Source organism: Symsagittifera roscoffensis, chromosome 1, assembly GCF_963678635.1.
Source record: "Symsagittifera roscoffensis chromosome 1, txSymRosc1.1, whole genome shotgun sequence".
NCBI lineage: Eukaryota > Metazoa > Xenacoelomorpha > Acoela > Convolutidae > Symsagittifera > Symsagittifera roscoffensis.
In genome coordinates, this window is record NC_087062.1 from 29,767,059 (window position 1) to 29,783,289 (window position 16,231).

A 16,231-nucleotide genomic window follows, 5' to 3' on the forward strand; every position below is an offset into this window, starting at 1 on the left:
ATTCAGTAACCACAAAAAACAAGTCCCGACTGGAACCGAATTTCCGGGATTTGCCTTCAAGCATGGGTATTACCATTGAAGTTTGAAAAAAAACGACATCCAAAAGGTTTTGATAAACACTGAAAAAATAAAAAAAATAGCAGTAAATCAGCCAAAATTTTTGAACTCAATTACTTGAACGAAACAAGAATACACCGAAAAGATTTTAAATTCAAGAAAAAAATACCTAAATTTTAGGCCAATTTGGTGCTGCGGCAACTTAACCGACAAAAAGCAAGCAGACAAACTAGTAGCAGTAGTAGTAGTAACTGATTTAGAGACAGTTCAAGGGTTCGCACCCATGTGAGCTTAGTTTTATCTTGTTTGTGATGTTACAGTTTCCACATTTGCATATTCTTCTCCGTGTTCTTTTTTTCTTCGGAGTAGTGTCTAATAAAGAAGTGCCAGTAGAGTTTCTGCAAAGTATAAAGTATCTTTGTTAAGTTCAGCCAATATTTTTGAACTCCATTACTCCAAATCGAAATTTTATAACAATGAAAGAACAAAAAATCTCAGAATTTACAGGAAAATGTTATTGATAATTACGTAAAATATTGTGTAATTATAGTTGTTTAAATTTGATTGGTCAAAAAATTTTAGAGCATTATTAGACATGTTTGTCATTTTTTCAGATTTATGATCCTTTTGTAAATATTGTAAAAATTTTTTAATCCTGATGATGCACAAAACGTGCACAAAAGTTTGAATTAACATAATGAAATTTTTATTTATTAAGTTCATTGCGGAAATTAGAGTACGCTCGAGATACGTAGTTGAAGAGAAATTTCATCCGTCGGAAAAGTTGTCATCGGTTTTTATCAATCTTGATTTGTACAGCCTGTATTCTCCTCTTTGATTTTGTATGGTGTTTCCTAGCGAATCAATTTTATATAATGTTTCCTCTATATCATAATCATCGTTTCTCATTGAAAATAGCAAAAGAAGATCATGCATCTCGACATATAGACTGAGTGGTAGTACTCTTAGGCCAAGGAGGCGGTATTCTTAGGGAAAGGAAACTGAAGTCAGACTTAGATTTTTTTGACGCGATCCTGGTCGGATTCGAAAAAAAACAGATCCTGGTCGGATTCGAACTGCAGACAATTGTCTTGAAAGACAAGTGCGTTAGCTCTCTGCAACATGCGCAAATAAACGTATGACTTTTGATTTGAACGAAAAGTAAAATGACTCAAGTGATTGTTGAACATCAATTGCCAAATTTGAATATATTTCAATGAGAAATATTTATGCAAACTAAAAGAAAAAAATTCGGTTAATAAGCCGACAAAATTAAAGCCGACACCCAATAAAATAAAATACAAACCAAAATATTTTCGAAAAAAATCACAAGACTTGCATGGGCAAATTAAAAATCAATTATGTAATTTAACTCTTTTACCGCATTATGAAAAGATTTTAAATTCAAGAAAAAAATACCTAAATTTTAGGCCAATTTGGTGCTGCGGCAACTTAACCGACAAAAAGCAAGCAGACAAACTAGTAGCAGTAGTAGTAGTAACTGATTTAGAGACAGTTCAAGGGTTCGCACCCATGTGAGCTTAGTTTTATCTTGTTTGTGATGTTACAGTTTCCACATTTGCATATTCTTCTCCGTGCTCTTTTTTTCTTCGGAGTAGTGTCTAATAAAGAAGTGCCAGTAGAGTTTCTGCAAAGTATAAAGTATCTTTGTTAAGTTCAGCCAATATTTTTGAACTCCATTACTCCAAATCGAAATTTTATAACAATGAAAGAACAAAAAAATCTCAGAATTTACAGGAAAATGTTATTGATAATTACGTAAAATATTGTGTAATTATAGTTGTTTAAATTTGATTGGTCAAAAAATTTTAGAGCATTATTAGACATGTTTGTCATTTTTTCAGATTTATGATCCTTTTGTAAATATTGTAAAAATTTTTTAATCCTGATGATGCACAAAACGTGCACAAAAGTTTGAATTAACATTAAGAAATTTCTCATTGAAAATAGCAAAAGAAGATCATGCATCTCGACATATAGACTGAGTGGTAGTACTCTTAGGCCAAGGAGGCGGTATTCTTAGGGAAAGGAAACTGAAGTCAGACTTAGATTTTTTTGACGCGATCCTGGTCGGATTCGAAAAAAAACAGATCCTGGTCGGATTCGAACTGCAGACAATTGTCTTGAAAGACAAGTGCGTTAGCTCTCTGCAACATGCGCAAATAAACGTATGACTTTTGATTTGAACGAAAAGTAAAATGACTCAAGTGATTGTTGAACATCAATTGCCAAATTTGAATATATTTCAATGAGAAATATTTATGCAAACTAAAAGAAAAAAATTCGGTTAATAAGCCGACAAAATTAAAGCCGACACCCAATAAAATAAAATACAAACCAAAATATTTTCGAAAAAAATCACAAGACTTGCATGGGCAAATTAAAAATCAATTATGTAATTTAACTCTTTTACCGCATTATGATCCCTCAATAAGTAGTGCATTCAAGATATATGTGGTACATTAGAAGGAAGGTACATTATATAGTAATTTAAAAATAGTAAATTACTATATTGAACAGTCTATGACCAGTGATCACATTTATTTACGAATAAAAAACAAAGATGGCCGGTTGCTGTGCAGGTAGCACGAAGTTTTGACCACAAAAATAAGAAAAAAAATTATATTTTAATCCAATGTTTTGTGTGCGTCCAGCTAGGGGCGGATCTAAACGAAAGCCTGGAAAATCAAGTATATTTGACAAATGTTTATCAAAAAATTAATCTTCATCGTTCGATTTTGATTGCTGAATTTTGTATATGTGATATTTTAATTATATTTGATATTATTCATCATCGTATATCATTTTCTAAATAAATTATTTTTAAAAACTGACAATGATCAAAATGCGCGAAAACTTTTGAATTGACAAATATAAACTCTCACAAAAAATAGAAAAACATATATGAAACTTTAAAACAAATTCATAATTTTTCGATTTTTTTAAAGAATTTTTGGTTGTCAAGAAGGCGCTAAGTTAAGCTTCAAAAACTAATACTCATGAGTAGAACTAAGATCTAATGTTCAATGTCCATATTATAGACCTGCTCGCTCGATTTATTTGCTTGAAGTTAGGCACAAAATTCAAAATAAAAGTTATTTTTTCTGAGCTGAAAAAATTTTTAGGATTTTTTAACCCAAATACAAAACACATCCGAATCCAAATTTCAGAGGCAAAACAAATTGAAAGATCCACGAGAACTTTTATGGACAAAACTGACAAAATCATCGTTCTCGTGTAGTTTCTCGTATAAAAAATTATACACCTTCCAAGAAATTTTTCCATAGGTGCCATAGTTTGAACAATAGGAGCCTTCTTGGCTGAAAAAATAAAAGGCGTCATTTGAAAGACACAGTGGATCTTTCAATTGCGTTTTAACCGCTCTTCCAGATTCTGAAAGGAGATCAATCAGCTACCATAAAAAAATATATACAGTGCTATTTATAATTTTTTCTGACATCCGTCGCTAATGAAAGAAATTATTTGTAAAAACAAATAAATGAAATTCTACTATCCCACAATCTTCTAAGCAACAGTCAATTTGATTTTTGAACACCTTATTCAACCAATGAAGCTATCTAATACCAAACAAAATCTATTAGAAAGGCAATTGACTACAAAAAACACTTTGCTTGCTCGTTACTAGATCTTGTGACATTCGACCAGAATGTACGAAAACGCAGTTTCGCAATCGAAACTTTATCGATCTGAAAAAAGAGATCTAACCTGGAAGATTGATGGTTTTAATGGATTAGCAGCGTTATTTAAACAATTAGACGAATCGGGAAGAGTTGGTTTTAACTGACATGCTAAAGTTTAAAATTTCGATTTGGACGTGAACGACACGTAACCTTTTTATATTTCGCACACACTGAAACGGCAAAACAGAACAACAATAGTTGCAGTGAAAACAACTACGAGAAAACGACAAAAGATTGAAACTGTGATTGGAATTTGTCAGGAACCATTCCGAGTTGTAACGATTGTGCCCCTACAATCGTTACAATGCAGAACCCGGTAAAAGGGAAGGGTGTTGGGACGGCGTCTCCAGCATTCCGGAAAGAAATAGGAGTGCTATTTCTCCGGATTCCAGAATCCGGATGGTTCTCGGGCCCAAGAGTCAAACTGCTATATATAAACTTTTAGCTTCCTGGTCATGTCCTGAGTTGAATTTAACTAACATCCCGATTCCTTTTTTTAGAGAACGAGAAGCTAGGAGTAAGGGGAAAGGATTGATCCATCTTCGATGGAGATGATGATTTTTGTCTACTGAGCAAAAACAATCGTAATTTAATAAACAGTATTAGCCCTGCTTTTAGGAGTGACCTCGTGGTCTGGGGATACTGAGACCCAGCCATGAGCTCACTATTTTTGCATATAATTAAGTTAATTTGAGCTTTCCGGTCGAAGCCGGAAAGCAGTAACGTTTTGTCGACCCGATGTTAGGAAAACCACCAAAACAACTGGCTCTGGCAGAGACGGTGATAGACATGTAGAGCTGTGTTTAGACCCTAGCCAGTCAATTAAGAACCTAGCTTTATTTTCCGTCGATATGTACTTCCGGGCGAATGTTACATAAATGTTTTTATGGCGCTCCTGGGTTTTATTTTTTTAAACATCTTGACCGTCAGAAGCGTTAACGAGCACTCCGTGTCGAGCGGATGCTCAAAAGAACGCCCTGACAACCGGGGCGGAAAGGTATTTCGGAACGCGGAAGCCTTCCGGATTCCCGTGAATAGCTTTTTATCCTAGTTAAGAACAAAAATTCACGAACCAGGAAGGGTGGGGGGATTGGCCGTCCCGTCGTTCCCTGAGAAGTTTGTGACCAAAAACACTTCAAGATATATATGAAATCAAAAAAAAAGTAGTATAGTACCTAAACAAAACAAAAAACATAAAAAATAACCGAAAAAACCAAAAACAGTAGAAAAGTATAAAATCAGTAGAAATCATCCCCCCAGACGAGATGCGATCCGACCCTCCCGTTTGTTGTTATTAGATATATTGTTTTTACAGGCATTTATATCAGTCAGAATTGTTACGATCAATTTTGTGGAACGTTTGTGGGCTCAAGACTCAAACTGCTATATATAAACTTTTAGCTTCCTGGTCATGTCCTGAGTTGAATTTAATTAGTATCCCGATTCCTTTCTTTAGAGAACGAGAAGCTAGGAGTGAGGGAAAGGTGTGCCAGTCGGTCATATTTGGAAGTTTGACCTTGAGAAGAGCAGAAAATACTTGATTTTGGAGAGAAATTTTATTTTTCAAAAATTCGAATGGAACATGTCATGCACGATTTTCTCGCGACAACTGAAAATCAGAAAAAGAAATCAGAACAATTTTAGAGCAATTGCGGGAAAGTTAGAAAGTAAAAACGAGTGGGAAATTGCTATTCGCAATTTCCATCTATATATAATCGAGAGTAGAGCTGTCCTACTTGAAATAGAAGACAGAGTATCCCCGAGAGAGCGATTACTAAAGTTGGACCAGAGTGAACCTTCAGCGGAAAGGCGGACAACTAGAGTGTCCCAACGGTCCAAGAGAACTCAAATTCTAGAGCATGAACTTATCCTTGCTGTCTAAACTATAAAACATTAAACTTCTCTTAGTCATTTATTTCTTGAGTTAGTTACTGACTGGATTATTTCCCAATTCTTGAGCGTGCTGCTATGTGAGTACAAATTTAATTTCTAGAGTGTGTTTTATGATTGTTATGTTGAGATAAGGCGAGTTTTAGGTTGATCCATCTGAAATGGATCAAAGTCACACTGTCTAATAAAAAGTAACCTAACGGATTGTTCCAACCCGGTTTTTAACGGCGTTCATGTATTTTGGGTATCTAGAGACCTAAGTATGGGGACGTTTCTAATTCTAGAGTGGGGGGATATTTTAGTAGTAGCCTTTAAGCTGTAACGGGTCGTAGTCTCATGTCATAAGCGAACCGAACTGGCTCCGACCGTTCTTGAGGTGGGAAAACACAAGAGATAGTGTCCCTGACCCTTGAGCCAGTGGTTATAGGGCCTATTTTTCTTAAGCCTCATGTGTGACTGCAGTAGACGAATGTTACATAGTGTTTTTATGGCGCTCCTGGGTGTTTACGACATCAAGACTACGGAGTCGAACCCACTTGAGACAGCTTCGGGCTGAATGCCCATTCTAGAGTACCGGCGGTACGGTTCGACAGGAACGTGCAAACCTTCCGGTTGTACCGTGATAGCTTTTTAAGAAAACTCGAGAAAATTTCCTGGTACGCTCTCCGAACGAGGCTTAGCTAACCGAGTAAAGGGGGGGCAACTAGGGGGACAAAAACACGAGCAAAAAGACAAAAAGCAAAACAAAAACCAAAAAAGAATAGAAAAAGGAACAAAAACCATAAAACGAAAAAAGACAGTGACTTTGACACCAGATTAGTTGGATCAAACCTTTATATTAATTAAATAGTATACCCATACTGTTTTACAAGTTCGATCGTTTCGATCAACCTAGCAATTTAAACCAGTAAACTGAATAAAGTGCCCAAAGTGGGGCGTTGTCAAGGGTTTTCAGATAGCTTGGAACTTAGCTGGACCAATAGGAGACTTGACTGGAAGAGGTGACCAGCCGAGTGGGAAAGTGGTTCAGGGACACTTGAGCTGAACCAATAGGAGACTTGACTGGAAGAGGTGACCAGTCGAGTGGGAAAGCAGCCAAGAAGGATTTGGCAATTCTCGAGTTCTCAAGTTGGGCAGAACGGGTATCGTTAGAATCCACATTACATTATAGGAGATAAGTGTAAAATTGGATAAGCGAAATCCCCCAGTTTTGAGGAACGTTTTTACTTGAGCAGGCCTGGAAACAGGTCTACGGTTTTCTCTTGAGAGGTTTAGCACCCGGCGCTTAAAGTAATTTTTAGGCTTAAGAAGGGGGGCTAGAAAGGGGGGAGGTTAGAAGGGGGGCTGGTTAAGTTAGAGGTTGGCGGTTGTAAATTGTAAAAAGGGGGAAATTAGAGTAACTAATTAGTCGACATCGTTGACTTAGTTACATTAGAAATTAACACGCGTTGGTAATATTAGGTGGAGATCCAGAATTCAACTCGAGTTAAGACTGGTACGCTGGTTGGTTTGGTAGGGGGGACCGGATATAGACAGCTTTTGTGATACCCCATAAGATCACTAGTGGGGGGAGGAAAACGCGTGGCAATTAGGTACCAGACAATTTTTTTAGACGAAAGGTAGACATTGGTCACCTTTAAATTTTAGGTGGGCTCATTTTTCTGTTTTTATTATTTTTCTTACTTAAAATTTTTTGTTGCATTTTATTGAGGATTTGTGTTTGGTTATATACGAACAGGTGATCACAAGATACCTGCGCACCTACATTGAAAGAGAAACAACCAAAAAGAAGAGGGGGGTCAGCATTTGGCTTTTAAGAGAGGGTTTTTGGGAAAATTTTACTAGAGCTTGAGTGGTGGTACAAGGTACGGTGGTTCAAGAAGACCCTACAACGAGGAAGACACTCCGTGACGAGTATTGGGACAAGACCGAAGAAGTCTTAAAACAGAGCAGTCTTGGGACAGGGTCTTGGGACAGGGTCTTGGGACAGTGGTCTTGGGACAGGGTCTTGGGACAGTGGTCTTGGGACAGGGTCTTGGGACAGGGTCTTGGGACAGTGGTCTTGGGACAGGGTCTTGGGACAGGGTCTTGGGACAGTGGTCTTGGGACAGTGGTCTTGGGACAGGGTCTTGGGACAGGGTCTTGGGACAGGGTCTTGGGACAGGGTCTTGGGACAGTGGTCTTGGGACAGTGGTCCTGGGACAGTCTTGGGACAGTGGTCTTGGGACACTAGTCTTGGGACACTAGTCTTGGGACATCAGCCTTGGGACACTGGTCTTGGGACACTACCCTTGGGACACTAGTCTTGGGATACCAGCCTTGAGACACTGGTCTTGGGACACTACCCTTGGGACACTAGTCTTGGGACAGTAGTCTTGGGACACTAGCCTTGGGACACTAGTCTTGGGACAGTAGTCTTGGGACACTGGTCTTGGGACACTACCCTTGGGACAATAGTCTTGGGACACTAGCCTTGGGACACTGGTCTTGGGACAGTAGTCTTGGGACACTAGCCTTGGGACACTGGTCTTGGTACAAGGGTCTTAGGACACTAACGGAGAGTACTGTGATAGTGACGAATAGTCTTGGGACGGTATAGAAATTGAAGTCAAATTACAACAAGTGCGTTTTAAGACAGAACAAGACAAATTGAAATAGGTAGGGTTAAGACCAAATTAAGGAAAATTTTTCGGAGGTTTTAGAAAGGGAATTGGAGAAGGTTTTTAACACGTTGTACAGAATTTGTTACCACAAAAAATATTTTTTTTACCCTTAGAATAGAATCGTGTATATAATAAAATTGTAAATAGAAGCAGTTGTAAATAGAAATGATGAGGCGGAGTAGGGTACCGGTGCTCGAAAAAAGGTCAGGTGGATCAAACATGAAATATAATTCATCGCTGCGCGGAACGACATCAACAGGCCCAAAGATAACAAAGAAGAACTTTTCAGTTAACATGGTCAGTACGAGAAGTGGCACCGAGAGTAAGACACGAGAAGATGTGGGGGAAAAACAGGTGGAGCCCACAATCGAAATCGACCTAGAGACACCAGACCAGAGCGTAGATGAAGTGGAGAAGAGGACAACGGAATCCACACCGATGCCCCACGTGGAAGACCAAAGTCCAAAAACCGTGGAGTTTTCACGAATAGACGCATTGGAAGACACAACAGGCAATACCCGAGAGACTGTGAAAAACGACTCTCAAGTGAAAAAGACATCCTTCACAGACAAGTTGGCAATGATGGTCGGATTCAAAGCGAAAGAAAACGTGACTGAAGAACCAAAAACAGAAAGAGCACGAACATTTGGTACAGTGAGCACGAAAGCGACAGAAGCCGGCCAGAATGAGGAACAAGCTAAAGCAGAGGATACGGCCGAAGAGAAACCGACGGCTGACCACGAAGAGACTACCATAGAGCTGGGCGACTTGTTGGCGAAATTAAATCAAATCGACAAAAGGCTTAAGAACAGTGAAGAAGACAGAGAGGTGATAAAAAAGGAGATAAGATACAACAAACACGAGTATCTAGACAGTTATTTTAACCTAGCTAAGGCAACAGAGGAGAGACTCAAGGAAATGTCAGACAAGGTAGAAGCCACCAATGAAGAACGAGAAAAGAACATCAAAACAGACATGCAACAGTTGAAGAACCGATATGATGATGTTAACAGCCAATTAGGGAGCCTGGAAAGGAGAATGGACACAATGAGCAAGAGTCAAGCCGAGAGTTCGTGTGCAATACAGGCGAAGTTGGATGCAATCTTGAGAGGTTCTACTCCACAAGAAAGACCGACAACGGATCGTACGCAAGGCACCAGAGTTGACTTTGCAGAACCACAAAGGAACAAACGGCAATCGACACCGTTGCCCTTAACCAGGGATGCGATAAGCATAGCACCAACAGCTGCGAAAACAATAATGAAGAATGGAACGTCGAATACAACGACTGCTCCGGGAGATTCGACAGCTAACAGCAACACAGGACCGGATGCTATGACATGGGCCAGCACTTGGGAGATGATGAACAGGACTCTAGAGGCCTTCGCCACGAGGAACACTGACTCGAGCGACAGGAGAGAGGGAAAAACAAGAAAGACATTCAAGAAGCCAAAGGAATTCAAAGACGACTCCGATGGATGCATTGACACTTGGGTGGAAGTGATGAGATTACATCTAGAGCAAGATAACTTGAGTGACGAAAGGCAAGCATGTACAGCCATACTGAGCAACTTGGAAGGAACGGCATTAAAATGCGTGGTCGCAAAGAAGGAGGAAGAACGCGACACCGCGGACAAGATCTTCGAGATATTGCTGAATCGATTCGGGTCAGGCATGAAAGGCCACCAAGCGATGATGCGATTTGAAAAAAGAAGGCAGAGGGACGACGAGTCAATAGATCGGTTCCTAGATGACCTCGAGAGCTTGAGAAGGAGGAGTGACCCAGAGGAGTCGACAAATAGACGGAACTTTAGCATTGCCTCGAAGTTCATCGATGGGGTGAAAAGTGATGACTTAAGGACAATGTTAGCAACATACTACACATTGTCGAAGGACAGCGCACCCACCCCAGAAGAAATGAGACAGAAATCAAGAGAATACATGCTGATGAAACCTAAGAAGTACTCATATTCTGAAAACAGGAACACGCAAGGGGGAGGTCAACCCCAGAGGTCATCATGGTACAAACCTAGAGATGATATGGATAAGCGCAGATCATGCGCGAACTGCGGGTCAGCGGATCATCATGTGGCTGACTGCACAACGTACAAACAAGGCATGAAGAGCCTAGGTTATGCACCGGATGAGGAGGATATGAGTCAGATGGAGGAACACGAGTACTACAATGGCTTAATCATCAAGATAGGCGCCAGATGCTTCTTCTGTAACCAGGAGGGGCACTTCAGAATGGATTGTCCCTTGTTCTGGGAAGCGGTCAAGGACCAGAATCACCCCAAACATAAGTTGGCATTAGCGGCGGTGCAGAATCAGCGGAACAGGCAAAACGAGTTCGAATCTAGGAACTCAGGGGCACCAAACACCGAATTGCCGACGAAGACAGTGAAAGCTGTCACACATGTTAGCGGTGCGTTAGACTCCGCAGCCGGAAGCTCTCTAGAGATAAATTATGAGAAAGCGGCGACGGAAGCAATTGCCAAAGTGAAACAAGATCTGGCAGCAAAAGAAATAGAGCAACGACTAAAGTTGGAGATCGAAAGACAAAATTTTAACGAAGCATTAACTGGATCGAACTCAATACCAGAGGCTAGAACGGGCTCAACGAAGACTGGGAATTGTAACACCGTGAAAATGGTGACAGGTAAACCTTTTGGGATATCGAAAATCGGAGCAAGAATAATGTCGATAATCACAGTGGGCGGACACGAGGTAACCAGAAACTTGAGCGAGCCGAGCGACCAGACGATAATGCACATCGACGTGTATGCAGACTACTTGAGTGGAATAAGTCCACAAACGACTTCTAGAGCGCTTAGGGCACTACTCACGAGAGGGGGCAGCAAATCGGTACGTGTTGATAATAGGTACACTGAAGCTTATGGTCCACACGAGGTCATGCTGAATATAGATGGAATCAACATCTATACAAAGACGATGATAACATGCGACGAAGACCTAATTGGACAAATCTATGTAGGGAAAGAAGAATTGAAAGTAAGATCGATCGGACACTGTGCCATGCTTGAAGAAGATGCAATGCACATCGGGACGGAAGCAGACGTGACAGGGCACGTGCTAGACATAAATGGCAAAAAGACTCAGTTGCGTGGATTACTTGACACGGGAGCAGTCTTGAGCGTCATACCAATCGAAACATGGGAAAAGATGGGCTTTGACAAAGGTGACTTGATAGACTCGAGAATACGGCTGTCAGCTGCAAACAAAGGGGCCCTACGGGTGCTGGGCAGGACGCCGATAATAGCCCTCAATTTGGGGGAACGTAACCTGTGGATGAGCTTCATCGTGGTAGAAAACCTAGATGAATCTGACCAATTCATTTTGGGCAGAGACTTCATCAGGAATTTCGACGTAACGATTGATCTAAATAATGCAATGTTCAGGATACGGAATCCGGATAGGAGGTACGCAATCAAACCGGTAAATTTAATAATGGCGAATGAAAACAAAGCACCGGTATTCTTGAGTAAGAGAGTGAGGTTAAAAGCTAATGAAGCGGCAATCGTAAGCTTGAGGATGAAAAATTATAATGAACTAAGTGACAACAAGCAAGTGTGTATAGTTCCAAATCCTAATAGTCAAAGCGCTGCTGTTTTAGGAAGATCATTTTCGATAACGAAGAGCGGCCTCTGCGTCAGTGTCTTGTTAAATACCCTTGATATACCGATCACGATACAGAGAGGCAGGAAGCTGGGATATGCTTTACCGGTTAAAACTCGATATGAAACAATTGAAAACTCAAAACAAAATGAAGTTGTTGATTGTCCCAACCACAGGGACAAAATTTGTATCTTGAGACGATTGCAGAGAATAAAAGATTCTTCAGGTCTTATCAAATCACTTAAGTCAGAAACGGACGATGGGCTTTCGAGCTGTTCGAACTTTCCAGAGAGACCCACACTAGATGAAATGCAAATTGATAAACCGGTTCTGCCGGAGATTGAACATTTAAGGGGCAAACTGAAAGATGAACAGCTCGAAGCTATCAAGGACGTACTAGAGCGAAACGAGGAGGTCTTTTCAAGGCATAAGGCGGATATCGGGTGTTGTAATTTTGTTGAACATGAAATTGAACTTGAGGAAAACGCGGTACCACACAGGGAGGGGGCGAGGCGCATGACCCCACACAAATCGGACGCGTGTAGAAAAGAAATCGAAACGTTACTAGAGTATGACATGATAGAACCATCCAAGTCACCGTGGGCGTGTGGAGTAGTGATGGCCAAAAAGAAAGGCGACCAGTTAAGGTTTTGTTGTGACTTTCGATACCTGAACTCCGTCACGGTGAAGGATGCCTATCCCATACCTAGAATTGATGAGAGCCTCTCGAAATTAGGTGATGCAAAATTTTTTACGACTCTTGATTTAGGCTCGGCTTTTTGGCAGGTACCATTAAGGAAGCAAGACAGGGACAAGACAGGGTTCGCCTGCGAGTTGGGTCTGTTTCAATGGAAACGGATGCCGTTTGGACTCTGCAATGCAACAGCCACGTTTCAGCGGCTGATGGCACACGCGTTGATAGGCGTGACGAAGAAGTACGGCAACCTGGTAATGTGCTACGTGGACGACGTGGTAATAGCGACGCCGACACTAGAAGACCACATCGAGAGGCTTGACGAGGTGTTCGCGTGCATGAAGAGATCGGGGCTGAAGTGTAAACCATCAAAGTGCGAGATACTCAAGGACTCGATTAAATACTTGGGAAGGATGGTAGATAAGCACGGCATTAGACCTGATCCAGACGCCGTGGAAGCAGTCCTAACCTGGAAATCACCGAAGACGGAGCACCAGCTGATGAGCTTCCTGGGTTTCGCCAACTATTATAGAGAATTCATCAAGGGCTATGCGGACAAGGTATACCCGATGCAACAACTAATGAGACATAAGGGCAAGAAGTTCACGTGGAACAACGCGGCAGAAGAGTCATTCCAGAGAATAAAGAAAGAGCTATGTGAGGCACCAGTACTGGGTATGCCGACAGAGAAGGGGATGTACGTGCTAGACACGGACGCGTCAGTAGTCGCCATTTCTGGGATTCTCCATCAAGAACAAGAATGGAATGGGAAGACAGTCTTGAGACCAATAGCATACGGGAGCAAGGTCCTAAGTGACACAGAAATGAAGTACGGAGCACCGAAAGCAGAGATGTTCGCGGTGGTCACCTTTGTCGAAAAATACAGAGCATACCTAGGCAGTGAGCCCTTCAAGCTGCGAGTCGACAACCGAGCACTAAGCTGGCTGAAAACGTACTCAATGGACCAGAGCTATATTGGGAGGTGGATAGTTCGCTTGGATGGATACAACATGATAATTGAGCACAGAACACGAGATAAACATCAAAATGCTGACAGCTTGAGTAAGAAGACGGAGTTCTACGAGAGGCAAGAACAAAGAGAGGCGGACAGACCTGAGATCAAAGACGGCTTCTCCTTTATGGACAAAGAAACGTACGACAGTCTTCCACTCACGAGATGGCTGGACAAATCAGGCAAACCGATAGAAGATCATCCCGAATTGCCGAAAGAGCCTCTTGAAAAGACCATCTTGAAGAAAAATAGAGGGATTCCGATAGGAATAATGCTCAAGTCCAAGATCGTGAGGGAGACACTCAAGGCAAAAGGTTATGATCTCACCCAGGTAGAGGAGGGAACGGTCCGAATAGATGAAAACTTAATGAGGTTGCTTGAGAAACTATCAGATGACAAGCCCGTGATCCAAGGGAAAGGTCAGGAGGCACCGGAACTAACCATACTTCGGAGAGAAGAAACAGTGAACAATACTGACGTCTCAAAAGGAAGCATCACTGATAGCAAGGAAGTTGTGCGATCACTAGTTGAAAAAATCCCCGACAAAATTCTGGAACAGACAAAAGTCAGGGATAAGAAAGTAACATTCAGAGAAGAAGTTGAACGCCTGGGACTAGATCAAGAGTCCGGGGAGTGGTCCAGATTCATGGAAGAAGACGAAACCGGAGAAGGGAAATTGTCCGGGGAGCGTGAAGAATGGGATGAAGACTCGGATGAGAGCAGCGAAGACCAAGACAGTCTATGCATGATACTGGCGGAAGAGAAGATAAGACAGCACGACAGGGAATTACAGACGGATCCATCTTCAGGGACGTACAATCTGGAAACACAAGAGGTACGAGGTGGTGAAGAGCTTGAGAAAATAGCAGTTTCAAGAAAACCACTAAGGGAACTATCGTGCAACTCGAACGTCAGAACGAATCTGGTACCAGAAGACGACATGAAAATCGTGAAAAGGATGATATGTGTGAAGCTGAGTGATGACACCCACAACCCTGGTGAAATGAATGGACAGATCATGGCGCTAAAGGAGCACGTTAAGGCGAGATACAGGCTGTCTGACCTAATAAGGGCCCAGAAGAATGACAAAATGACAAGTAACCTCTCCAAATGGATCCATTCGGGAGTCAAGGAGAAGGGGGAACTTGAGGAAGACAGCTACAAGATCTTGAGCCAGTTCTACAAGGAAAAGAGAGATTTACTTTATCACACAGCTGAAGGGGTGGTAGCGTGCAAGAGAAGAGATGAGGAAAAAATATTACACAAACACAACCTCATCATACTACCACAATTGTACCAAACGGAGGTGCTTTTCAGATCACACGACCAGATGGGCCACCAGGGGATAGATAAAGTACAACAAAGGATACTTCACAGGTTTGATTGGCCGGGAATGAGAAAAGCTTGCGAGAGATGGGTGAATGCCTGCCTAGCATGCCTTCAAGTAAAAGACCCAAGGAAGATGAAGTTTCCCCTCAAGTCTGTCGAGAGTTCAGAATTCAATGAAGTGGTGCAGATAGACCATCAGAAAATCTGCATGACGGAGTCGGGTTATAACCAAATACTAGTTATAATAGATCACTTCACCAAGTTGGCGGAAGCGGTTCCGTGCCAGACAGCCTCGGCAGAGGAGACATGTGATCACCTGATAACGCATTGGATATCGCGATATGGTTGTCCAATGACTTTCCAGTCAGACAACGGCAAGGCTTTTGTGGGGGACTTGACAAAAGAATTGATGAAGAGATCACACATTGCTCAAGCGCACTCGACGACCTATCATCCACAGACCAATGGGTTGGTAGAGAGACAGAACAGGACACTGGTCAACATGCTCAGGGTGTACTGCTCGAGATACATGACGGACTGGGACAAATACCTGCCACAGGTAGTAGGAGCCTATAATAGTACTCAGCACTCAACGACGGGTATCAGTCCTTTCATGATGTTGACAGGCAGGGAAAGGGCAATGCCTATAACATTCTTTTACCCGGAGTACGAGGGGAAGAGGACGTCACCTCAAGCATACGTGAAGGAAGCGATCAAAAGACAACAAGAGCTAAACGAGCTATGTCGGAGAAACACGGCGCAAGCGCAAATGAGGCAACGCAAGAAATATGACGAAAAGATACTAAGAGCAAAGCCATACGAAGTGGGCCAATACGTGTGGGTCTTCCAAAATGTCATACCGCCCAAGGGAACAAAGAAACTACTCAAGAAATGGAGAGGACCGTTCATGATTACGGAAGTACATCAACAAGGACGGTTCTATCGCTTGAGTACAGGGCGAGCAGCACATTACGAAAATCTGAAGCCTCATGTCCCGTCCCCGGAGGACTGGTGCCTACCAAGAGACATGGAAGGTCTTGAGTACCTGGTGGTGGAACCAGCGTGCGAAGTGAATGAGAAAGGCACCAGAGAGAAAAATGATGGTAATGAGAACTTGAGTTTGGACGACAACGAAAAGATAGAAGTGGAGTCGGATGCAGGTTCATTTGTAGAAGAAGACTGGAACGACCCAGAGCAAAACGAGGTACCGAAGTGGATGGAGCCGGAT

The 16,231-nt window shown here is 41.9% G+C and overlaps 1 protein-coding gene across 5 annotated transcripts in view; it reads right to left on the reverse strand.

The window, feature by feature from the left end:
• Positions 1-16,231, reverse strand: part of LOC134842445 (guanine nucleotide exchange factor VAV3-like) — a 593,770-nt gene that overhangs the window by 166,923 nt on the left and 410,616 nt on the right. The gene's annotated exons all lie outside the window — the stretch shown is intronic.